The sequence below is a fragment of the Mustela putorius genome, unplaced genomic scaffold (assembly GCF_011764305.1).
Source record: "Mustela putorius furo isolate JIRA1106 unplaced genomic scaffold, ASM1176430v1.1 tig00003923_pilon_pilon_pilon, whole genome shotgun sequence".
Taxonomy (NCBI): Eukaryota; Metazoa; Chordata; class Mammalia; order Carnivora; family Mustelidae; genus Mustela; species Mustela putorius.
The window spans coordinates 887,231-915,070 of record NW_025422068.1 but is presented as its reverse complement, the minus strand read 5'-3'; positions in this window follow the sequence as shown (position 1 = coordinate 915,070).

The window sequence follows — 27,840 nt, the reverse complement described above, 5'->3', positions numbered from 1 at the left end:
TTATGCCCATTGCAGAAACCCACTTGGGGCTGGATCTCACAGCCCTGAGATTAAACCCGTGGCAGAGCGCAACTGTGGTGCTCGATCTCATAGCCCTGAGATCAGGAAGTGATTGAAGTCTAGAGCTGGACGCTTAACTGACTGAGCCACGCAGACAACCCTTTTCTTTTCTTTTTTTTTTAAATAAAGTTATTTTAATTACTATGGTTTACTTTGATAAAAATAAAATTGACAAAGTAAGGATTAAAGCAGACAGATATCTCATTAAGACAATAATAAAGGGGCAAAATATTTAACAGGGATTAAAATATCAGGCAGTGTGAATCAGTGATACTTGACAGACAGGAAATTAATTAAGGAAACCCTAAAACTGCTCCAGCCTACATCCTAGAGGAAATTTCAAGGGCAAGGCAATGGGAGGGAATCTCTAGGGAGCGTCTTCTGGAGTCTCTGAAGTTGAAGCATGGATGAGAGTGAAAGGAATCCAGAGAAACAAGAGTTTGTAAAATATAAGAACAAGAGAAGAGAGCTGCACAAAAAGGAACAGAAACAATATGCAGCAATAGTCACCTTAAAGACAATACAATGTCACTAAATTCATATCTTTCAATAGATACCCTAAATTGAAATGGGCTAAATGCCCCCAATCAGAAGACATAGGGTATTGGGATGAATTAAAACAACAACAACAACAACAACAACAGAACATCAATATGCTGTCTACAAGAAATTCATTTTAGAACCCAGTCACCTCCAGATTTAAAGTAAGGGGGTGGATAAAAATTTACCACGCTAATGGACTTCAAAAGAAAGCTGGGGTGGCAAGCCTTATATCAGATAAATTGGATTTTAAGTTGAAGACTATAATAAAAGACAAGGAAGGACACTATATCATACTCAAAGTGTCAACTGAAAAAAAAGATCTAGCAATCTTAAATATCTATGCCCCTAATATGGGAGCAGCCAATTATATAAACCAATTAATAACAAAATCAAAGAAATACATCGACAATAATATGATAATAGTAGGGTATTTTAACACCCCCCTCACTGAAATGCACAGATTATCCAAGCAAAAGATCAACAAGGAAAGAAAGGCCTTAAAAAGCACACTGGACCAGATGGACATCACAGATATATTCAGTACATTCCATCTTAAAGCAACAGAATACACATTCTCTCTAGTGCACATGGTATATTGTCCAGGATAGATCACATCCTGGGTCACAAATCAGGTCTTAAGCAGTAAGATCTTCATATTTTAGACCACAATACTCTGAAGCGAGAACTCAATTATAAGAGGAAAATTGGAAACGACCCAAATACATAGAGGCTAAAGAGCATCCTACTAAAGAATGAGTGGGTCAACCAGGAAATTAAGAAAGAATTGAAAAAGTTCATGGAAACAAATGATAATGAAAACACAATGGTTCAAAATCTGTGGGACACAGCAAAGGCAGTCCTGAGAGGAAAATATATAGCGAGACAAGCCTTTCTCAAGAAACAAGAATGGTCTCAATTACACAACCTAACCCTATACCTAAAGAGGCTGGAGAAAGAACAGCCAAAAAAGCCTAAAACCAGTAGGAGAAGAGAAGTAATAAACATCAGAGCAGAGATCAATGAAATAGAAACAAACAAACAACAACAAAATGGTAGAACAAATCAACAAAACTAGGAGCTAGTTCTTTGAAAGAATTAATAAGATTGATAAACCCCTGGCCAGACTTATCAAAATGAAAAGATAAAGGACCCAAACAAATAAAATCATGAATGAAAGAGAAGAGATCACAACCAACACCAAAGAAACACAAACAATTATAAGAACATATTATGAGCAACTCTACACCAGCAAATCTGACAATCTGGAAGAAATGGATGCATCCCTGGATACGTATAAACTACCAAAATTGAATCAGAAAGAAATAGAAAACCTGAACAGACCCATAACCAGTAAGGAGATTGAAGCAGTAATCAAAAATCTCCCAACAAACAAGAGTCCAGGGCCAGAAGGCTTCCCAGGGGAATTCTACCAAACATTTAAAGAATGAATTCCTATTATCCTGAAACTATTCCAAAAAATAGAAATGTAAGGAAAACTTTCAAACTCATTTTATGAGGCCAGCATCACCTTGATCCCAAAACCAGACAAAGACCCCATCAAAAAAGAGAATTATAGACCCATATCCCTGATGAACATGACATGAAAATTCTCACCAAAATACTAACCAATAGGATCCAACAGTACATTGAAAGGATTATTCACCACAACCAAGCGGGATTTATCCCGGAACTGGAAGGTTGGTTCAACATCTGCAAATCAATCAATGTGATACATTAATCAAAGAAAGAACAAGAACCATAAGATACTCTCAATAGATGCTGAAAAAGCAAGTATCTTGACTCCACTCAAAAAACTGACAGAACTCGTACAGGAATTTAGTAAAGTGTCAGGATATAGAATCAATGGACAGTAATCAGTTGCAATTCTATACAGCAAAGACAAGACAGAAGAAAGAGAAATTAAGGAGTCGATCCCCTTTACAATTGTACCCAAAACCATAAGATACCTAGGAATAAACCTAACCAAAGAGGCAAAGAATCTGTATGCAGTAAATTATAAAGTACTCCTGAAAGGAATTGAAGAAGACACAAAGAAATGGAAAATGGTCCACGCTCATGGATTGGAAGAACAATTATTGTGAAAATGTCTATGCTACCTAAAGCAATCTACATGTTTAAAGCAATCTATATCAAAATACCATCAATTTTTTCAATGAAATGGAACATATGATCCTAAAATTTATATGGAACCAGAAAGGACCTGACATAGCCAGAGGAATGTTGAAAAAGAAAGCCAAAGTTGGTGGCACCACAATTCCAGACTTTAAGCTCTATTACAAAGCTGTCATCATCAAGACAGTATGGCAGTGGCACAAAAACAGATATATATAAATGGAACAGCATAGAGAGCCTGGAAATGGACCCTAAACTCTATGGTCAACTAATCTTTGACAAAGCAGGAAAGAATGTCCATTGGAAAAAAGACAGTCTCTTCAACAAATGGTGTTGGGAAAATTGGACAGCCACTTGTAGAAGAATGAAACTGTACCATTTCCTCACACCACACATGAAAATAGACTCAAAATGGATGAAAAGACCTCAGTGTGGGAAAGAAATCCATCAAAATCCTTGAGGACAACACAGGCAGCAACCTCTTTGATCTCAGCCACAGCAACTTCTTCCTAGAAACATTGCTAAAGGCAATGCAAGCAAGAGCAAAAAGGAATTATTGGGACTTCCTCAAGATCAAAAGCTTTTTCACAGCAAAGGAAAGTCAAGAAAACTAAAAGACAACGGAGAGCATGGGAGTAGATGTTTGCAAACACCATATCAGATAAAGGGCTAGTATCCAAAATCTATAAAGAACTTATCAAACTCAACACCCAAGGAACAAATAATCCAATCAAGAAATGGGCAGAAGACATGAACAGACATTTCTGCAAAGACATCCAGATGGCCAGCCAGACACATGAAAAAGTGTTCCACATCACTTGGCATCAGGGAAATACAAATCAAAACCATAATGAGAAACCACTTCACACCAGTCAAAATGGCTAAAATTAACAAGCCAGGAAATGACAGATGCTGGTGAGGATGCAGAGAAATGGGAAGCCTCCTAAACTCTTGTTGGGAAAGCAATCTGGTGCAACCACTCTGAAAAACAGCATGGAGGTTTCTCAAAAAAGTTGAAAATAGAGCTACCCTATGACCCAGCAATTGTACTGAGTATTTACCCTAAAGATTCAAATGTAGTGATCCAAAGGGGCACGTGCACCTGAATGTTTATAGCAGCAATATCCACAATAGCCAAATTATGGGAAAAAACCTAGATGTCCATCAACAGTGAATGGATAAAGAAATAGTGGTATATATATTGAATTGAATACTAATTAGCCATTAAAATAAATGAAATCTTGCCATTTACAATGACATGGATGGAACTAGAGGGTATTATGCTGAGTGAAGTTAGTCAATCAGAGAAAGACAATTATCATATGATTTCCCTGATATGAGGAATTTGAGAGCAAAGTGGGGGTCTGGGGGGTAGTGAAAGGAAGAAATGAACAAGATGGGATTGGGAGGGAGACAAACTATAAGAGACTCTTAATCTCACAAAACAAACTGAGAGTTGCTGGGGGATGTGGGAAGGGAGAGGGGCGTTGGGTGATGGACATTGGAGAGGGTATGTGCTATGGTGAGTGCTGGGAAGTGTGTAAGCCTTACGATTCACAGACCTGTACCCTTGGGGTTACTGATACATTATATGTTAATAAGTGGGGAAAAATGTAAAAAAAAAGCTCAAAGAAGACTGAAATATAATAAGTATAAATGGAGACACATATAATATTCATGGTTTAGAATGCCTAGCATATTAAAGATGTCAGTTCTTTGATCTACAGATTCAATATAAACCCAAGATTATTGTGTATACATGTACTGGTGTATGTTAAAATTTACGTGGAAACACAAAAGGACCTAGAATGGCTAAAACAGTTTCAGAAAGAAACATCAAACTGGAATAACCATACTGTCCATTTTTAAGACTTGTTCAATATCTATAGCAATCAATACAATAGCAAATCAATATCTAGACACACAGATCAATGGAACCTGAAATAGGGAACATAGAAAAAGATCCACACAAATGGGATTAGATCATTTGGGGGCAAGATTACAAAATCAATTCTGTGTTGGAAGAACATCCCTTTAAAAAAAAATTAAAGATTATATTTAGAGAAAGCAAGCACAAGTAGGAGGAGGGGGAGGGGAAAGTGAGAAGCAGGCTCCCTGCTGAGCAGGGGGCAGGATGTGGGGCTGGAGCTGAAACTTGGCATCATGACTTGAGATGAAGGGAGGCACTTAACCAAACGAGACACCCATGTGCCCCAAGGAAAAGCTCTTTTATAAAACAGTATCAGAACAAATGGACATCAGGGACCATAAATTATCCATCTAAACTTCATACTTTGTATAAGAATTAACTCAAATAGATCATAAATGTACATGAAAAATGGAAAGGCCTAAAAATTTTGCAAGAAACACAGAAAATCTTTGGGACTTAGATTTAGATAACAAGTGTTCAGACATGACACCAAAAGTATTATCCATAATAGAAAATAGTTGATATATTTGGCTTCCTAAAAATTGGAATTTTTGCTAGGCCTAAGACCCTGTTAAGAGGACAAAAAGACAAGCCACCAGAAGAGAGAGATTTGCAAACCACATAACCAACAGGTAACTGATACCTAAAACATACAAATCACTCTCCAAATAATAAAGCAACCTAATTTAAAAAGAAGTAAAAGACCTACACACACAGTTCACAAAAGGGAGTTTGCAAATGTCAATTACATGGAAAGAGATAGTCAACATCCTTAGTCACAAGAAAACACAAATTCAAACAACCACAAATAACTATTGCATATCTCTTAAAATGGCTTAAAAATACTTATATCTATACTTATATTAATACATTATACTAATACTTGTAATATATAATACATTATACTAATATTTATACTGTAACACCTTTAGGCATTACTCTAGGAGGAAGTAACCTGATATCCACATAAAAACCTTTGCACGAATGTCACAGCAGCTTTTTAGTCATGAATGGCCAAGGACCTTAGAAGATGGGATGTGCGCAATGCTCTACAGAGTTAAATAGAATACTCTTCAGCAATAAAGTAATGAAGTATCAGTGTATTCAAACAATTTGGCTGGATCTTAAAAAAATTATGCTTAGTGGAAAATGCCAGTCTCAGAAGTTGACATACAGTATGATTACATTTCCATAAAATTTGTGAAATGAAGACACTACAGAGATGGAGAAAAGATGTGGTGGTCAGGAGTTGGGGCAAAGGACAATTGGGAAGTGGGGTGTGGTGTCCATAAAGACCAGCCTTGGAGAAGTGCTTTGTGGTGACAGAACGTTTCTGTATTGTCACTGCAGTGATATGTATATAATTCTATACAGGGCATAAAATGGCATGGAATTATAAGAACAGACAAAAATATGAGCACACCCAAAAACAGTAACATATGAGTAAGGTCTTCAATGTGCTTAGTTGTTTTGTTCCAGTCAATTTCCTTTGTTTGGTAATGAACTATAACTATGTTGAAGAAAAGGGGGTAATGGGTATACATGGGACTTCTCTGATGAGTTTTATCAAAATTAAAAACTTTTTTAAAAATCTCAGCATATCTCAAACAATATTTTTAAAAAATTCCTACCCAGACACATCCTACTCAAACTACTGATAATCAAAGGTAAGGAAAGCAAATACCAAAAATGAATAACTCTTTTGAGTAGCTAAGTAATGTGTTTTACTTGCATTTTAATATCCTTCCCACTAGTATTACTTTAGTATTATGAAATCCATTTTTAAGACAGAACATTGCCTCAGAAAGTCTGCAAATTTGCTAAGTGGCAGTAAGAGATAAAATCCAGTTTGACTGTTTTGAAGTCTGATCTTTTGCTTATACACCCATTTTTCCTGCACCTTCCTAATTAATCAAGGATATAGTATACCTACTGAGTTTGAGTATATCCCTTAATGTTTCAGTATAAAGTTAGAGGAATATAGTATTATTTCTTTCTAGGCCATACTGTTTCAATAAATAAAACGGAAGAAATGATCATATTGAAGCTAAATTAAGGGATCCGAATTAAGGGACATTAGGTTTCAAACAACAGTAAATGACTCAGGTTAATGGAAACAAAACAAGAATTTATTTAAGGGTTGGTGGGGATGCTTAGCATATTAAAGTACTAACTGAAATGGCCAGGTTATCCAAAAAAGAGGAATTGAAGCAGTGCAGTGCAGGCTCACAGACTTTAATTTGGGTTGCAGACAAAAGATCACTCACCAGGAAACTGCCCAGTCTCTAGCTCCTGTTTCAATTGTCTAAGCTATTAGTACAGACTGTACCAACACAGTTCCTACACCTAGGTATTCTATGGGAGCCAAGTCGTGAAGTAAGGACTTCACTTGGCTAGTCTGACTTGCTTGCCCATATATTTGGCCAGAAAGTGAAGACTCTATCACAGGAAGAAGGATAAAGAACTAGGCAGATGAAAGCAAAAACAATTATAATTCTTCTCTTGGCTTCAATGACACACAGGTGCACATAAACTTCTTTATGCACATATCCATGGGGACAGCTTTACTGTATCTGAGATATATATATATATATATATATATATATATAGTAATAAATGTATATGCATAGGTATATACAGGTTTGTATATATATACATATATAAACTGTTATACAAACCTGTATATACCTATGTAAATATGTATGTCCCAAACGCCATATAGCACTCATGAACTTCTGAAACATGCACTTCTGAAAGTGCAAAGCTAAAAATTATAAATGATCCCATTTCAAAGTTGAACTATTTTAATTTTCCTTATATTATTTGCCAACTATAAAGAACACTTGAAAATTTCCCTTTTCTGCCCCTCTGATTGATGATGGCAGAATGACAAAAGAAAAATTAAAAATTTATCTTTGAAAATGCACAATTGAAGTTAAGTGACTTGCAAATAATTGAACATGCAAATTATATTTTTCAAAACTTGGTGTCTTTTATGCTTCTAAAATTAAGCTTAAGGCTGTATTATGACTTCTATGACACCCTTGTGTACACATATTTGATAATCCATGATGATTTGTTACATGTTCCATCCTCTCTCCTGTGACTGTATAAGAAATATTTGTACACCTATGTGTACACAAGCTCAGAGAAGCCAAGTGGGGGGTTTTCTTTGCTTTTGTTTCATTTGTGAAATAGCTTTTTCTCTCTCAATAATAAGAATGTCTATCTGTCAGCCAGATAACTGTGCAAGTGAGTATGTTAGAAAAAGATAAGGAGAAAGGTGTATGTTCATATAAAGAAAAGGATATAGAAAAGTAAGTATAAGTTAACAGAGACTACAGTGGAGCAAATGTATGGGTGCAAGTGCAGGGGAGGAATAATATGGATTACAATCTGGACCATTGATATTTGGAGTGTTCAGGCACATATTCATAGAGAGAAGACGTGGAGGAGTGAAAAGTAAGGGTGGGGCTGGAGAGTAAGACTATAACCCAGGTCTTCAAACCTACAGTAAATCGAGGGACTTGAGAAGCTACAAGTCGAAGACAAATGGAGGAAAGGGATCAGCAATATCCTTTTAGATCCTCTGTCAAGCTAACAGTCTCCTCCCTTGAGTTCTGCCAAGCTGTCATCAATCTTCTTATTCCACCAGCCAAAGCTCTAGGAAGGTGACATGTCCTGATCACAGTACTAACATCTCTCTACCTATACTGCCCTCTTCCCAACAAGGCAATCTTGCAGAGATTTTCAGTGGTGCCTGCCTCCTGGCAGGGTGGGGAGGGTCAGCAGGAGTTATTCCATGGGGCTCCTGAGTGCCCAGTAATTCCCAGCATTCCTTGGACTGCTCACGGCTCTAGGCGGATATTTTCTCTAGAGCTGGGCACCGCATTTTACCAGGTTAACCGGGAAAAACTGCAGAGTATCAGATATATCTATCTTCAGCCAGCCATCCCTTGATGCTAGGGGGACTTAGGAGAACTTCTGTGCTCCCATCAGACTGCAGGGATGTGCTGGACACCATCATTTGAAATCTTTGGGCCAATGGGTCTGTGTTGCTACAAGAAAACCAAAACAGGGAAGGAGATCCTTTCAATGAGGAAGGCAGCTTTTCTTATTTTACTGATATACATTCATTCACTCTATGTGATTCAAAAAATTTAGGGCAATTCCCAGGTTCCATTATGACTCTTGAATCCTAAAAGAAGAGCCCTTCTTTTTAAGATATACTCTCATTCATTGTGGTACAAAGCTGGTTTTGCTAGTCTGCAGTCTCATCTGTTTAATCCCTCTACTGATCCCTTAGAACAAGGCACTTGATGCTATAACAAAAATAAAGAAGAAGATGCAGGAATCATGAACTTTCATAAAAGAACATGGGGATCCTCAAGAAAGCAACACATTCAGAATTGCCAGAAACTGGGACGCCTGGGTGACTCAGTTGGTTAAGCATCCAACTCTTGATTTCAGCTCAGGTCATTATCTCAGGGTCATGAGATTGAGCCCCAAGTCTGGCTCTGCACTGGGTGGGGAGCCTGTTGAAGACTTTTTCTCTCCCTCTACTCTCTTCACCTATTTGCTCTTGCTCTTTAAAAAAAAAAAAAATGTTGCCAGAAATGGTCCATGACAGAAGGGTAACCTCTATCCCTATTTCTTTCCAGTTGCTTCTGACACTTTAAAGGAAGCAGCCAGAACTACTGGCTCCAAGTACATATCAAGGGGGGAAGAAAAGGAATCCTCTGATTATAACTCTTCAGCATGTCTTCTAGGTATGAAACTTAGAACATGACATCTGAGATCTCACTCTCACCCAGGAAAAGGGCAGGACTACATCTAGCCTGCCAACCAATCCTCCAGAAAAGTTTGTCTCTGCTTTGCTCTGCACCCCTCAGAAAGGGAGGCAGGCCAAGGGATGTGACTCCCATGACATTTGGTTAATCTAGGAATGGTGGGCCCAGGCTTCCCAGCCCTGCTTAACTGCTAGTCAGGTCTTTACTCCTGTCTCCTCAAAGGGCATAAAAAGGAAGAAATCTCCTTAATCTGTCATCAAGCAAGCATTCTACTTCCAAGTATGTATTCCTCTGAAGGAAATTATTCAACACATTTGTCCTGGTACCTTGGGAGGCATCTCCAGCAGAAACCCGAATCCCAAGAACACTTGAGACCTTCTCTTACTCCTAGGGCCCTCACCTCTTCTACAATCCGGCCCCCAGCAGTTTCCACTTCAGTCAGTCTCCTTTTTTCAGGTAGAGATGATATGTGAGTGGTCATTGCTCTTTAGTTTGTATGAGACCATCTTGCAGTTCTGCATGGTGTGAACTGCCTTCTTCTCCCTCCTTCTTGGGAGAGCAGTGGAGATAGTTGAAAGGGGTTGTCTGCTCCTGGTGGTGGTGGGCTGGCAGTGGTGGTGATGGTGGATGTGCATAAACAAAAATGGGTCCTAGGGCTTCTTAGAGAAGATGAAGCCCCTCTCAGTAGAGTCTGGCCTACTCTACTGCTTCTCCTGGAGGGGCTAGAAAGAGTTCTGTTTATTTGTATGAAGACAACTTCAAGCCAAAATTTTTCTCTTTCTGGCATCTATATGCCAGTATTCTTAGTATTCTTTGTCTGCCTACTCTTTTCCTTCTCTACCCTTTTCTTTCTCTTCAGCAAAGTCAAGGTCAGATGGAAAGTATGGCAGCTGAAGCCCTCACAGACTCCATGCTTCACATGTTCCTGGAGGACCTCCAAGCTGGGAAAGACCCGGCAGCAGGCCATGCAACTGAAGCCACTATCCAGGGCCACGAGCCATTCAGGCGTCTTGGCCCTGGGATATTCCTCGGCAGCTGGAGGTACTGGTGGACTGTCAGCCTCCTTCAGTTTCTCTCTGCTCTTCTATTGTCTGCCTGGATGCACTGCAAGTTGGTTCCTTAGTAGTGCAAGAGGGGGTGACTGCTCCCTGGAGATCAGAAAAGGTTCTAGGAATGGTGGGCCCAGGCTTCCCAGCCCTGCTTAACTGCTAGTCAGGTCTTTACTCCTGTCTCCTCAAAGGGCATAAAAAGGAAGAAATCTCCTTAATCTGTCATCAAGCAAGCATTCTACTTCCAAGTATGTATTCCTCTGAAGGAAATTATTCAACACATTTGTCCTGGTACCTTGGGAGGCATCTCCAGCAGAAACCCGAATCCCAAGAACACTTGAGACCTTCTCTTACTCCTAGGGCCCTCACCTCTTCTACAATCCGGCCCCCAGCAGTTTCCACTTCAGTCAGTCTCCTTTTTTCAGGTAGAGATGATATGTGAGTGGTCATTGCTCTTTAGTTTGTATGAGACCATCTTGCAGTTCTGCATGGTGTGAACTGCCTTCTTCTCCCTCCTTCTTGGGAGAGCAGTGGAGATAGTTGAAAGGGGTTGTCTGCTCCTGGTGGTGGTGGGCTGGCAGTGGTGGTGATGGTGGATGTGCATAAACAAAAATGGGTCCTAGGGCTTCTTAGAGAAGATGAAGCCCCTCTCAGTAGAGTCTGGCCTACTCTACTGCTTCTCCTGGAGGGGCTAGAAAGAGTTCTGTTTATTTGTATGAAGACAACTTCAAGCCAAAATTTTTCTCTTTCTGGCATCTATATGCCAGTATTCTTAGTATTCTTTGTCTGCCTACTCTTTTCCTTCTCTACCCTTTTCTTTCTCTTCAGCAAAGTCAAGGTCAGATGGAAAGTATGGCAGCTGAAGCCCTCACAGACTCCATGCTTCACATGTTCCTGGAGGACCTCCAAGCTGGGAAAGACCCGGCAGCAGGCCATGCAACTGAAGCCACTATCCAGGGCCACGAGCCATTCAGGCGTCTTGGCCCTGGGATATTCCTCGGCAGCTGGAGGTACTGGTGGACTGTCAGCCTCCTTCAGTTTCTCCTGCTCTTCTATTGTCTGCCTGGATGCACTGCAAGTTGGTGGCTCCTTAGTAGTGCAAGAGGGGGTGACTGCTCCCTGGAGATCAGAAAAGGTCTTTTTTTCTTTTTTGTTTTTTGGTGGGAGGCTCCAGGCTTTCCTGTTCATCATTGAAGGCAGCCACCCTCCTTTTTGTTCTTACATTCATATAGTAGACATTCATGAATGTTTCCTCTTCTGTGTTTGCTGAGGACACAGAAGGCTTAGGATCATCAGCCAGTTGCAAAGTAAGGAGCTATATAGAAAGGGTGAGGAAGTCTCACATTTCTTGGAACAAGAAACAAGCTGGTCTGTTTGAGGAGCTCCTAGGAAATAAAATTTCAAGTGTAAGACAAATAGAGTAAGTCCACAGTATCTGGAGGAGGCGAGATGCCCATGAGACTATTCCTATGCAGACATGTGGAGCCTAGGTATATACACATGTGATATTTCAGAATTCTCTGAGTGCTATGCTTTGAGGTGTGCACATGGTCTAGCTATGTGGGCTATGAGGGTGTGGTGTGTCTTGTGGAGTTGCAAGTGTGTTTTGGGACACAGCTGGTGAGTGGTTGGTTTTTTTCTTTCTTTTTGTTTTTTGTTTTGTTTTTTTTTTTCCTTCAGTGTTTTGTTTATTTGAGAGAGACAGGAGGTGTGGAAGGAGAGGGACAAGAAGACTCTCTGCTGAGCATGGAGCTTGACGCAGGGCTCAATCACATGACCCCGAGATCATGACCTGAGCCAAAACCAAGCGTTGGCTGCCCAGATGACTGAGCCACCCAGGAGACCCTGATGAGTATTTCTGATGATGGTGCAAGGTGATGGCGGATGAGTGTGTGCATGTGTATTCCACAGTGGGGCAGAGCATATGAACAAGTGCAGGACTGGTGCCGTTTCTTGTCATGAGACAACAGGACTTAGAGTGTTACCAGAAGTGACCTGAGCTCCCCGAACATGCAGATCTGTGAAGTGTCAATGTCTTCGTGCATGAAGTGGCACATGGATGAGTAAGGCTCTATATGAAGGTGCACCCCTCTTAGGGTGTACCAATTTTCCACAATTTGGCTTAGTGTGAGGTAGTTAAACCAGGTAATTGGTGTGAGGGGATGTAAATTCCGTATGGCATTAGTGTGTAAATGGGTGAGTCTGATTGTGTGAAGGAGTGAGGGTATGAGGGCATAGCTGTGCCCTCACATACAAGAGAATGGGAAGATTGATGAAGAATGAAGGCATGTCTAAAATCAAAGGGAAGGAGAAATGGGACCATAACTGTAGGAAGGCAGACAGATGCAGGAGTGTGTGTGAGGAGTCTATGATCACCTGAGGGGGAAGACTATGATGAAAGGCCCACACCAGCACAGTGCTCTTCCCGGCCCCCAGCTGTCCCAGCACTCTCACGAGTAACTGGGTCCTAACCCTGGAGGCACATTCCCATTTGTCCCTCTGCAGAGCCTTCAGTCTTAGTGCCTCTGCCCTGAAGCCCTCTTCAGATTTTTAAGTGGAGACTTAAATAAGAGGGCGTGGGCTGAGCAGCTCAGTTGTACCTCCCATCCATGCTCAGACCCCACCTGTGTATTTCCCTTACCATCCTCATTAGCAGGAATGATCTCAGATAAGGATGAGAAACAGGAGAAGTACCGTGAGGCAGAGGATTGTTGTTCTGCTGCCTCACCACCAGGAGGGACCACGGCAGAGGACTTAGGATGGGCTGCATCCTCTTGGGTCGTCTTGAATTCTGGTGAATGGAATAAAAATAAAATAATATATTGAGATGCGGCATCTTCTACAGTCTGTATCCTTTCAAAAGAGCCACACTGAGTAAACACTCTAAGTTAGACAACATTACCACACATGACATTTGCTCTCACAGAGCAAGAGTCTGAGTGCTATGCTTTGAGGTGTGTACATGGTCTAGCTATGTGGGAATGAGGGTGTGGTGTGTCTTGTGGAGTTGCAAGTGTGTTTTGGGACACAGCTGGTGAGTGGTTGGTTTTGACTTAAGGAACAGGCTATGGGATTTTTTAACAATGCTTCTTTTTATTTCTTTTTCAATATTTTATTTATTTATTTGACAGAGAACACAAGTAGGCAGAGAGACAGGCAAAGAGACAGTAGGAAGCAGGTTCTCTGCCAAGCAGAGAGCCTGACGTGGGGCTCCATCCCAGCACACCGGGATCGTGATCCAGGCTGAAGGCAGAGGCTTTAACCCACTGAGCCACGCAGGCGCCCCAACAATGCTTACCTTTTTAACATTCCCCAAAAGGAGATTTTATAGGTCAAGAATATAGAGTAGAATGGCACTTGCCTGATGCCAGCTATCAAGGGGAAATTTAAATAATAAATGTCACACCCTCCTGTTAACAAATCTCCCTACTGATGCAAAGCTATCCAAGGAGAAGTACAAGGGAGAGTACAAGGGAAAAAGAAAGAAAAAGAAGCCTGAAAGCCAGCCTTCCCAATCTTTCTCTGCTTATTTTCTGTCTCTGACCACTGGTGGAAAGTAGAATGAGGATTGAGTAAGCAAGAAAATTGTGAGGGAGAGCTGATATCCCTAACATTCCTCCAGTCCTCTCCTTTGAATTCTGCCACTTCATATTGAATATGTAGCTGGAAGGAAAAGGGACAAGTGAGGTTAATTTCTGTAATGGTCTTTCCTAAAATTTCCAGATTTATGACTATGAGGCAGGGCAGTTTAAGAGCACAGGCTTGAGGTTGAGCTCACAGTGTGAATCCCAAATCTGTCACTTAGTACTTGTTGGAGATTGGGTAAGTGAGTTGAACCTTCAGTGCCCCAATTTCTTCCTCTTAATATGGTGGCCATCTTATGGAGTTGAAGATTAAGTAATAAAAGTCTTAATACACTTCCTGGATGATTGTTAACACTCAATAAATATGCATCAAGAGTTGTCTGTATGCTGTTTTCGTACAAGATGGGTATAAAAAATTATAAATTTAAGTCAAATGTCAGGATTTAGCACTGAGATTTGGGCCAGTGCAAACTGAAGACATTTGAAATAGCTAACTTACTTACAGCACTTACTCTGTTTAAATACTTTCACATCCTACTTAATTTTAATGATTCTAGTCATTTAAGTCTATTTCCCTTCTCTGTTCTCCTTTATAAGTCCAAAATGGCAATTCTCATTTGCCTTTGATAATCTGATGAAAGCGCTGCTTTTGTAAAATTCTCCTGAAAATTGGTTTGGTGCTGCTTTGATGAATATGTTTCCATTTTCATTTAAATGCACTTTAAAATGCGTGTTCTGACTGATTAGATGCAAAAGTTATATGTTTTCTGGCAAGGGCTGTCTTTTACTACCTGTGGTGATAAAAACATTTTTTCTTATGATGATGAAAGGATATTTAACATTTCAGTTGTCAAATTACCTGTAGTTAAGTTTCTTTATGGGAGTTTGCATAAAAGGAAAAAGTAATGTTCTACAAGCTTTTAATAAACTAACCCAATCACCCCAGGAGAAAGTACTTACTCACTGACAGATGGTTTGCAAACATAAATCTTTTCACAGAGGCATCAGCGCTAAATGCCTGGTGCCAAAATTTGAGATTTCTTGAGGGATTTATTTTATTTTATTTATTTTATTTTTAAAACTACATTTAAAAATAATTTTTATTGGTATAGTTTATTACCTTTATACCCATAATAAAAGGGTTTTTTTTCCATAATAAATGTTTATCTTAGTTTGGCTAACAGGCATAACTTAACAAAGGTGATCTATTTTCTATTTTTTTTAAATATCTTGTTTGAGAGAGACAGAGAGAACAAGCAGTGGGGAGAGGCAAAGGGAGGAGAGAGAGAGAGAGGCAGACACCCCGCTGAGCAGAGAGCCCAGTGAGAGGCTCCATCCCAGGACCCTGGGATCATGACCTAAGTTAAAGGTAGATGCTTAACCTAATTAACTACCCAGGGGCCCCAAAAATGATCTGTTTTCAATTGCTATAATTTCCTCCAAATAATTTTCTATTATTACTTTAAATTTATCTTGACATTTATTTTCAAGGCAAAAACACTAGAGTTGAACCAGTGAAATGTATTTCATGATAAGCACAAATGGAAAATAGGAGACAATTATAAATCCAAAATCATTTCATAGAGCAAACATTCTGGAGCACATTACTGAAAATGAGTTTAAATATATACTTAGTTTGTGAAAGGCTTACATAAACGTAACTTGAACACACTTAAAAAAGAAAAACAGAGACAAAAACAAACTTATTTCCAGGACTACTCCAAAGAGGTTGAGTAAAATATATGTTTAATTAATAGGCTAGATCAAAACAAATGAAATCTTGCCATTTGCAATGATCTCCCTGATGGGAAGAACTTGAGAGGCAATGTGGGGGGAGGGTAGAGAAGGAAAAAATGAAACAAGATGGGATCAGGAGGGAGACAAACCATAAGAGACTCATAATCTCACAAAACAAACTGAGGGTTGCTGGGGGAAGGGGAGTAGGGAGAGGGTGGCTGGGTTATGGACACTGGGGAGGGTATGTGCTATGGTGAGTTCTGTGAAATGTGTAAGCCTGATGATTCACAGACCTGTACCCCTGGGGCTAATAATACATTTCTGTTAATAAACAATAAAAAGTAAATTAAATAATAGGCTAGTAAAAAAAAAGAAGAAAAATTTAGATGGAAATGTCCACAGAGAATTCACTGATCACTCATCAAATGTGCATTGATTAAAACAATTTTAATTTGTTATTCGAAAGAACAGCAACTCTTGCTTGCTTCCCATAAACCATGAGGAAGTAGCTGCAATTGTTTATTTTTAAAGAGACAGATTTTTTTTTAAGATTTTATTTATTTATTTGACAGACATAAATCACAAGTAAGCAGAGAGACAGGCAGAGAAAGAGGAGGAAGCAGGTTCCCTGCTGAGCAGAGAGCCCTATATGGGGCTCTACCCCAGGACCCTGGGATCATGACCTGAGCTGAAGGCAGAGGCTTTAACCCACTGAGCCACCCAGTGCCCATAAAGAGACAGATTCTTGATCTCAAGTTTATTTTGAGGAGAAACTGCCATTTTGCAATTCAGAGCAGTTTTCCCCCCATAATTTCTTTCCAGAGCTCTTGGATTCTGAGAAAGAACAGGAAAGCATGGATTCAGACTTCCTGTCTTCAATCCTTGAACAGTTTTTACCATTTCCTCTAACTCTATAGGCTTCAAGGATATCTTTTTAGGGTAATGCTTTTTGGGGCTTCTCTGTTCCTTAACTGAAGAATGGCAACCACTTTCTCTCTTTCAATATGAACAATAATTTTCCCAATGAAGAAGCCATCATCACCGTCAAATCACTAACCTCAGACAGGGAAGATGGTAAAACTTTTCTTCTTCTTATCTTTCTTCCCCATCACTCCTGCTGCTAACAGGGCTTTCAGACTTTTTCTTTCTCTCTCTCTCTTTTTTTTTTTTTTTTTTGTTCACTTAATGTTTTTATGTTGGGGTCAGCTGGTGTCTTCTAGAGTTCAGGGGGAACTACAAAGTCTTTTTCAGAAGGCAGTGATGGAAAATTTGAAATGGGCACTCATTTGGGCCCAAGTTCCATCTTGGTTGTTTTTTTCTTTAAAATGATTTATTGGTTTGTCAATATTTTGGCTTATTTTCATGTTTGCTCACTTCAGATAATTACTTCACACCATCATTTACTTGTATCATACTCATAATCATAGTCATTATGTTTCTTGTCCTTAGAATAGTTTTCTTCCAAAGCTTTCTTTAAGGACTTGACTTCAATAACATTCTGCATTGCATCTTTGAAAGCTCTGACAGCAGCATTTTCATGTTTTATGAAAGCCAGTGAATCCTGCTGAAGACATAACAGAACTAGGATTTTTAGATTTTTAGACAGATAATACCTTGAAGAAGAAAGAACTCAGGCAATAAAGCAAACCTAAAGTTTATTTGGGGTGTTTAGGAATTTGAATTGGTTAGTCAGCGATTCAGAAGGAAAACGAAATGTGCTCCAAGGAGGGAGGAGAAATAGTTTATAAAGGCAAAACCAAATGCTTGTATAAGTTGTTTTGAAAAAAATTATGATGGACATAGGTAAAAATAATTAACACTGATCTAGATAGGCCAGGTTACTATGCTAACTGCTAGGCTGGAGTATGGCAAAATAAATCTCATTCTGAGAATTCCAACAGGATATGCTATTTGTGGTTGGCAGTCTAAAAAGTTCATGTTCTATCCAAGTGCGACTGAGCCTAAGCCTAACCTGCCCAGGGTCCCCCGGCTTTAATATATGGCCTCTTGACATTTTTACTTCATTTTAGATGCTTCTGTTAACAATATCAATTCTACTCCCTTTATTTAACAGTCAAATACATAAAATTACTTTTAGTGTCAAAGTGGTAACTATTGTTAAAGTAGGAGAAGATTCCAAATATCTTCATTTTCAATGCTCCTTCCACTGTATCATAACTGCTGCTTAAAGATTCCTTTATTTTTTTAATTTATTTTTTATTTTCAGCATAACAGTATTCATTATTTTTGCACCACACCCAGTGCTCCATGCAATCCGTGCCCTCTATAATACCCACCACCTGGTACCCCGACCTCCCACCCCCCCGCCACTTCAAACCCCTCAGATTGATTTTCAGAGCCCATGTTCTCTCATGATCCACCTCTCCTTCCAATTTCCCCCAACTCCCTTCTCCCCTCTAACTCCCAATGTCCTCCATGCTATTTGTTATGCTCCACAAATAAGTGAAAAACATATGATTGTCTAATTATTCATGGAGTTAATCATTTAAAAAAGAATAAAGAAAAGAAAAGAGGAGGTATAGGAGGAGGAGGAAGAGCAGGAAGAGGAAAGATTTCTTACTTTATTGCTTTCCCTATGTAGTTGACCCTTGAAAAACATGAGTTTGAACTCCAAAGGTCTACTTTCACACAGATTTTTTTTATTAAAAGAGTACAGTATGTAAATGTGTTTTCTCTACCTTATAACTTCAATAACATTTACTTTTCTCTACCTCACTTTACATCTAACATACAAAATCTGTGTTAACCAACTGTTCATGTTATTGGTAGGGCTTCTAGTCAACAGTGGGCAACTCATAGGTAAGTTTTGGGGGAGTCAAGTTGTACATGTATTTTCCACTATGAAGAAGGGGTTGGTGTGCCAACGCTTGTGTTGTCTGAATGTCACCAGCACTAGGATTTCTTGATTTTCCTCAAATATTTAATATGCCTGAAGGCTCTAACCCCAAGTCTATGCTCTCTTTCTGAACTCTTCTGAAAATTCTTTTACTTCATTACTTCAAGCTGCCGGTTGTCACCTCCCACCTCCATGAAGAGAGGTCTCCAGTGTGTATCTGCAGCCCTATTCTGGCTTTAGCCACTCTTCAGATATCACTTTGGGTGAACAAGCAACATGCAGATGTCAGACAGCAAAAGAAAACAAGAGTTACAAAGTATCAAAAAAAACACATTGAAATCCAGGCATCAGGAAGGAAAATGTTATGGGGTTTGGGGAGACTACTGCAATTAGAGAATGCACTGGCAATCTGATCCCTAAGTGCCTTAAAGGTCAGACAGAAAGGACATTTTTAGGGAGGAATAAACAAGACCACAACCAACCAGATGTGGGGGAATGAGCAGGTGGCATGATCAGACAGTTGAGCAAGGAATATTTTTCTGTGTGTCTGTAAGCTTTCTCTTTGGTACTCATTCTAGGGAGGGGCCATAAAAGAAGAGCTGTTCTATGTTCCACTGCCTTGGAGAACCTCAGGAGCAAGCCAGAGATCAGAGGGGAGGAGAAGAGTCCAACTAAATTTTAGTGAAGTCACATGCCTGGGCATTTTGTTCAGGTCCATCAGTGAGAACAAAAAGGGCGGTTAATCCTTCCTGAGGCAAAGAATGGGGATTTAGAATTGCTGTGCCTAGACTTGTCAAGGGGAACACTGCAAAACTTACATCATACAGAGAAGGGTGATTCTTTGCATCAAGCTGTTTCACAGAATGCAAAATGTAGGGGGATTTCTTAATCATTGCTGTTTTCCAGGAGTATAGAAATCAGTAAACTTGAACACTGCCAAAACAAAACCAGACTTTCCTTTTACTTCATGAGGTATTATTTTACCTCATGACAATGTTTCTCCATCATACCTTCCCTGTTCTCATCAGTACAATTACTGAGAGCTCAGCAGCTCTGTGACCAGAGCCCACTCAGAGCGTTTTTTAAAGTGATTGCCCTTGAGCACATAGTACTCCACACTGATGCAGGTAAGGTTACCATACGTGCTTAGGTAAGTGATGGGCATTTCCTCCTTCTCCACCTTCTTCTTGACAATCATACTGTATCTAGAATAACCCTCAACTTGAGAAGGCTATTACACATCTCCAGGAGAAGATTATATCCATAAGAGTCTTCTATCATCAGAAATCTCTCTACTGTACACCATTCATCAAATCCTTATACTAGTCCCTATTTGACTTCTTTCTGGCCCAAATTCCTTATTTCCTAAAATCCCTTTCACTGTGTCTTCAGGACTGCCCTACTGACAACAACTCCCTATGCTGCTCCAACTTCCTCTCAGGGCATTCCCTGTCCACCACCTTGATGACACTACTCTCCAATGGCCTACCAAGTGGACACTGTTTTCTCCCCTACCCAGTGTCTCTTCAGCCTCAATCATGCCAAATGGGGTGGGTGAGGAATGAGAGAATTCTGTTGGTATTTATCAAGTTGATATTATATTTATAAATAAATTTATGGATAACTGATGCCTTTTGATGTTAAATCCTACATATTTCAAAATATAGAAAGCAGGGGTACCTGGGTGGATCAGTGGGTTAAGCCTCTGCCTTTGGCTCAGGTCATGATCTCAGGGTCCTGGAATCGAGCCCCGCATCGGGCTTTCTGCTCAGCAGGGAGCCTGCTTTCTCCTCTCTCTGTCTCTGCCTGCCTCTCTGCCTATTTGTGATCTGTCAAATAAATAAAATCTTTAAAAAAAATATTGAAAGCATTTTCATTTTTTCAAGTTTCCTTTAGGTTTTTGGTTTCTTCAGAAACACTTTTTCACATCTAGCTTACTGCTACTTAAGGGTATTTAAAGGTATTTTATGGGGTGCCTGGGTGGCCCAATTGGTTAAGCATGCAACTCTTGGTTTAAGTTCAGATCTGATCTCAGAATCACGAGACTGTTAGGCTCCAAGTTAAGCTCCACACTCAGCAAGAAGCTTGCCTTAGATTCTCTCTCCCTCTCTTTCTGCCCTTTTACACCATGTTCATGATTTCTCTCTCTCTAAAACAAATAAATCTTTAAAAATAAAAAATGAATAATTTATTATTATAATAAATAAAATTATAATAATAAATAATAAATAAAATAATAATAATAATAAATAATTTTATTTTACTTTGCTGTTTTAAAGAGGATATACTCCTCAACATGTTGTGTAGCAAAATGCTTTTACATGTAAAGATTATTGATTTATACATTAATTTTGTTTATCTTAACCCACAATTTTGTTCTAATTAACTTGGCTAGCTGTGGTCACTAATACTTCAAATAGTAATAGTAGTAATGGTAATAGTGATCATTTTTATACTTTTTTTAAAAAAGATTTTATTTATTTATATGACAGAGACCATAAGTAGGCAGAGAGGCAGGCAGGGAAGGGGAAGCAGGCTTCCTGATGATGTGGGGCTCGATCCCAGGACCCTAAGATCATGACTTGAGCTGAAGGCAGAGGCTTTAACCCACTGAGCCACCCAGGCTCCCCGATATACTTTTTTTTTATTATTATATAAGGAATATGCCATTTTTTCCTCCTAAGTTGTTGGATTTTAAGTCACAATAAATATTTTTGTCATGTTAGGTAAATAGTAACCACTAATCATCTGAAAATCAAGAACAGCTGTTAAATTATGAGATGCTTTTTCCTCATCTATGGAGATTTATCATAGGGGACTTATCTTTAAGCATATAATGAATATTACTACTATATTTCTTAATATCAAATACCCATGTTCTTGGAATAAATTCTACCCTGGTCATAATGTACTGTCTGTGCTATGGGAGAGTTACTTTGCCTTTTTTCTTAGTTGACGTATTTCTTCCTGGGTTGTATCCATTCTGCAATTCAACTTATTTCTTGAGTTGGTTTTTTCATCAACTATTTCATCAATTATTTTTCAGACTCAGTATTTCCAGTGACGATTTCTAATGTCTTATTTTTCTTGCTTAATGTTTCTGTTATCATCCCCTGTATTTATTCTGCCTCTTCCTATAAATCGATTTTCACCTGTTAAAATGGTACATTTTTTAAAACTTTTTATTTATTTGACAGGGAGAGTTAGGGTTAGGGTTAGAGCAGCAGGCAGAGGCGGAGGGAGAGCCAGACACCCCACTGAGCAGGGAGCCCAATTCAGACCTCAATCCCAGGATCCTGAGTTCATGACCTGAGACAGAAGAAGACACTTAACCAACTGAGCCACCCAGGTGCCCCCAAAATAATCTGTTTTATTGTGGGTTTTTTTTTTTTTCACTAATGGTTGTTCTGTGAAAACAGCCTTTAATGTTTTCTCTCTGATTTCATATTTTCCTGGAGAAACTGGCTCCTTAGCCTAGTAATTTGAATCCATGTACAGAGATCAAGTTGCAAGTCCCAGCCTCCAGGTTTGAAGGATAGAAATGGCATTGCTACTCAGGGCAAAGACCACTGACAATTCTTTTTCCATGGGTAAATCACTATCCCTTGTGTTATGTTGTTACTTACTCCCATCTTCAACTGGGGCATCTGAGAATAATTCTGATGTTACCTCACCAGTCCTGGTTAGCCCAGTGCTAGATTTTTTTGTTTGTTTGTTTTTATTTTCTGCTTTAGGAAACAAGTATCATGGCACTGACCCACAAAAGGTAGTGATAGGAAGACCAGATCATACTTAAAAACCTCTTCCTCTGGGGATCCTGGGTGGCTCAGTCAGTTAAGCATCTGCCTTTGGCTCAGGTCATGGTCCTGGGGTCCTGGGATCAAGTCCCCGCATCAGGCTCCCTGATGGGCAGAAAGCCTGCTTCTCGCTCTCCCACTCTCCCTGCTTGTGTATGCTCTCTTGTTGTGTCTCTCTCTGTCAAAGAAATAAATAAAATCTTTTAAAAAAATAAAATAAAAACCTCTTCCTCACTCATATTCATATATGCAATATTTTTCTATATCCCACTCTTGGATGTTATCCCACTCTTGGATTTTACCCATCCACTTGTATTTCTCACCCTTAGTGTTTCTTATTTTTTATCATAGTTTAACAAACCAATCAGCCTCCTTAAGGTACCATGTCCACAACAGTGATTGTACAAGGAAAAATGCAGGTCCATGTTAGTTCACCATATTTGGAGGAAATAGAAGTCTCAATGCATTTCTACTCATAATTTTTTTTTTAAGTCATTAGACTGATGCAAAGTAGTTTAGGGCTGAAAAGTGATTGAGGCAACTTGATAATACTCCTAGCAATTGACTTTAAGCACCACTAATATATCTGAAGTAAAAGACCAACTTATTTTAGTTTAATATTTTACCAGGTTTGAGAAGACACCAAGGCCAAGACTGTCCAATCCCAAAATGCCTAGCCACACTCAGTTAAGAGTTGTAACTGAACTCAGTTCCCCAAGATGTGTCCCAATGACATCTTTGCCAAGAAACTAAGTGAAGTGTCTATGAGATTAGTTCATATTGGTACTGGTACAGCTGCTGAAATTCTCTGATGAAAGTACTTTTCCTCTTCAAACAGAAGCATCCATTTCTTTGGTGACTTAAAGATTTTCAGAACACTACCTCCCACTTCCTGTTTTCTTTTCTTTTTTCTTTCTTTCTTTTTTTTTTTTTAAGATTTTGTTTATTTATTTGACAAAGAGAGATCACAAGTAGGCAGAGAGGCAGGCAGAGAGAGGCAGGAGAAGCAGGCTCCCCACTGAGCAGAGAGCCAGATGAGGGGCCGGGCCCCAGGATCCTGAGGTGATAACCTGAGCAGAAGGCAGAGGCTTAACCCACTGAGTCACCCAGGTGCCCCCCCACTTCCTGTTTTGTAGTTGTTCTGCATTCCCTGGAATGTTGAGAATCTGTAACCCTATAGACTCTTAATTTGACTAGAAAAGGATGGCTTCCTTCACCACCCTATCAATGGAAGAGCATTAAAACTTACATCTTCACAATTTATAAATCTATATGTCAGTATACAGGTCCATTCATTTAAGGGGGCTAGTTTCACCACTACCTTCAGCTAATTTGTAGTCAGACTAGGGGAAATTCACTGGGAATCTGTGTTTCCCTATGAGCTGGAGTATGATCACTGGGTATGATAACTGGGTATTACCAACAAATCTCAGCTATAGCCAAATACTGGAAAACTGTGGGTTCTGCTCTATTCACTGAAATTTAAATGTCCTGTACTGGGTTCTTCCTACAACACTGGTGGTGGGATATGAGACTGTATTTCCTTCTGCTAAGTAAGAATAGATCTCTTTTGATAAATCTCCCATCCAAAAAAATCATCTAATTATTCATGTCCCTCTGGCATCCTCTTCCACCACCAACAATTTCTAGGTCAAACAGAAACCCCAGGAATGATAACTCAACAATAATAATACACAGGTGACTTTTCATACTTCACTTGGGCTTCACTGCACCTGTCTTCTCTGGCTGCATGTTTGGGTGGGCTCATTCCTCCTGACCTGAGCCAAAAGCAGAGGCTTTAACCCACTGAGACACCCAGGTGCCCCAGGAGTTGGTATTCTTAAAACAAATCTCCTTTCATGGGCTAAAGAAAAATGAATAACACAACTTCTGGATACTTAGAAAATATATGTAATTTTGCATGACTTTCTGGACTTCTTTTCTTCTTGCCACACCTGCCCATTTCAATTTAAGCTTCTTCTCTCTCCTAGCATTTCCAAAAACTTTAAGAAGGAACAATACAAGATGCATGTCTAGGAAGAGATTTAAGGATACAGTCTATAATAATCATCACAGCCTTCAAGATAAAAATCTTTTTGATTCTTGGGCCGGGACTGCAACAGAATTTGAGGACCCAGAACTCCCTTTCCCTCAGAAAGATGGAGCTGTCAGCACCTTTGACAGGAATCTGCATCTAATACCCAGCTGACCTTGTGGTGTGAAGAGGATTTACCACTCATGGGGAGTGGGGAAGGAGTCAGCGATACCGTGACGGAATGCTATGTCAAATAAACTGGGAGAAATGCTGCTCAGTCAGGATCTCAGGGAGACTTTAATCCTCACTAGACCAGAGCTGACATTTATATGACAAGCAGATATGAAATCTCTTCTGGGGATTCAACTGCCTGGGGCAATGGAAAAGGAAAATAAAGGCCCACTAATATGAGAGAGATGATAATAAGGCTAACAGGTTAATGGAATTCCACTTGGTCTATGGCAACCAATACACTAGAATTTGCTGAAATATTTCCTTCCTCTCTTTTTAGGCATGTTTTTCCAATTCTTTAAAGTCTGGCTCAAGTCCAGATGCCTAAATAAAGTTTCCTTGATGGCATCAATTCTATTCTTTTCTTTGCTGAATTTCCCCTTATTGTCAATCCACAATTTAAAAAAATTATATTTTACTCTATTCTGTTCTGCTGGTAAGTCAACATTTTGTAGATTAGAAAACCAATATGAAATGCTTATGAATAATGGGTGTTTTAATATATATGTATGTTTTATCACAGGAACTAGAATGACTGATCCTGTGGGCAGCATCATCAGACAAGCCCTGTCTAGGAATTTTGATCCTAATGATGCTGAATGCAATGCTAGAAACCTATTGTACAACTGTCAGTAAAACTGGGTATTATTGCATATATTGAAAGGCATATACAATTCTGAATGAAGCATTATTTAGGCAAATGTAATTCTTGTGACAAAGGAAAAAAAAACTTAGTGCACATAGTTTTTTTCCTTTTCTTTTTTCCTTTCTTCCTTCCTTGCATGAGATTTGAAGGTTTGTTTAGCTATACAAAATGTGTGAAAGGCAAAGGGAAAGAAGGAAACAGAAGTCAGGAACACAGAGCAGCCTGTTACTATGTGAAGTAAATGCAAACATTTTCCTCAATTCTGTATCAGTACTGTGTTCAAATATGACAAGCTAGTTTTTCTTCTAAGGCAATTGACATATGTTTTAAATGTTGACTCAAACAAACATACATTCCATAGGACAGTTTCCTTGGAAAACAAAACAAAATGCGTATCTTGTGGTGGGAATTTAATATGGATCAAACAAACTGAATAATAAAAATAACTTTACCAACCACAAATCCATTTTCTGGTAAAACCTTGCTCCCTGTGGAAGAATTCAAAATAAGAGAATAATCTAATTATTTCTAATTTTGGCACAATAATAAATTTAGTGGACTGAGTTCAAATTTTTAAAATAAAGAATATACCAACTTGGGTCAAAGAAACCATGAATAAATTCCATTTTTTTCTAGAATAATTAGTGTACATTTTTAATTAGTACTATCCCTTTCATGGATTTAAATATAAGATGAACACTGGGGCCTGGGTAGCTCAGTAATTTGAATGTCAGACTCTTGGCTTTGGCTCAGGTCATGATCTCAGGGTAGTAATATCAAGCCCCCTGTAGGGCTCCATGTTCAGCGTGGAGTCAGTTTGAGCTCCTCTCTCTTGCTCTGGCCCTCCTCACCCCCTATGCATTCTCTCTCTCTCTCAAATAAATAAATCTTTTAAAAATTATAGAATATGAATATCACCAATTAACTTTTCTTACTTTTGTGATTTTATGCAAGTTATAATGGTCTTTTCCTTTCATTCATTCCAAGGGTTCTGACTTCCAAATACCCCCAGAAGCAAGCATTTATGAATGATTACTTTTCCAAGGAAATATATCTTGTGTGGGATGCCTGGGTGGCTCAGTTGGTTAAGCAGCTGCCTTCGGCTCAGGTCATGATCCCAGCGTCCTGGGATCGAGTCCCACATCAGGCTCCTTGCTCCACAGGGAGCCTGTTTCTCCCTCTGACTCTGCCTTCCACTCCGTCTGCCTGTGCTCACTCTCGCTCTCTCTCTCTCTGACAAATAAATAAATAAAATCTTAAAAAAAAAAAAAAAAATATATCTTGTGTAATCCCTCCTCTCTTTTGCATCTCCATCCTGAACTTCATGCTCAAGCTCAATCCAACAAGCCAGTTCTCCTCCACATGCAAGCAAAGGCCTTACTATTTATTTATTACTATTTCTTTTCCTGAAAACTACTATTAATTTCTAATGTAATATGTGGGAAATTATCCCAGTCAATTTCTTCACATTTTATCAATTTGTTGAATTTTCATAGTGAAATTTAGTTTCAGCTGCCCTGAACTTCATAGGGCAGATGTAGAGTATTAAGAGCAAAGGATTCCAGAGCCATTGAGAGAACAGTTGAGTAACAAATGAAGTAACAACTGCCATCAGCAATTTTTAAAAAATTCAGAATCTGTACCTATATAATTGAACTGAGATGGGCCACAGGATTCTGGCATAGAGACCAATGGAAATAGTCTCTCAGCTATTGACCTCCTTAGAGTACACATTCTTAGAACACATAACTTTCTATGACTAAACTCAGGATACATTTATATTCTCAGACTTTATATGCCCAGAGTCTTTTATGATGCAAAGTGTACCAAATCCCAAGTTCCTATAAGACACTTTGATTCACTCCTATAGTTACTATGATTGCTTTGTTTTGTTTGAATGATTTTCTATTACCCAACTCATCTCTTCTATTACATTAATAGATCCTTGGAAATGAGAAACATATTCCAAAAACTAATATACACTTACATGCATTAAAAATTGCAAATAAAAATTTATTATCTAGTCTGTGCCTAAAAAATAAAATAGTGGAAATTATTTGTTAATTAATAACTATTAATAAGTAGAAAAATGAAAGTCTCAGTCTATCATTTGATCATTTTAGAGGTAAAAACACTAAATAGTAATTGTCAGTGATATCTTCCACTCAAGGAAATGAGCTACTTCAACTAAATTGACTGGTTACTTTGGTAATTTGGTAGGAAACTCAATTAAAAATAGTCTTAAGATGATATTAGAAAAAAATTATAAATTTGATTTAAAAGTGTAATGTTAAAAAATTAAAGAAATAATATAATATGGTACTACAGGGTTAATAAGGAAATGGAGTGCTTTGACAATTTTAACAAATTTAAGTAAGTAAAATTAAAACATGTCTTCTTTTTTTTTAATTTTATTATTTTTTTAATTTATTTTTTTATTTTCAGCAT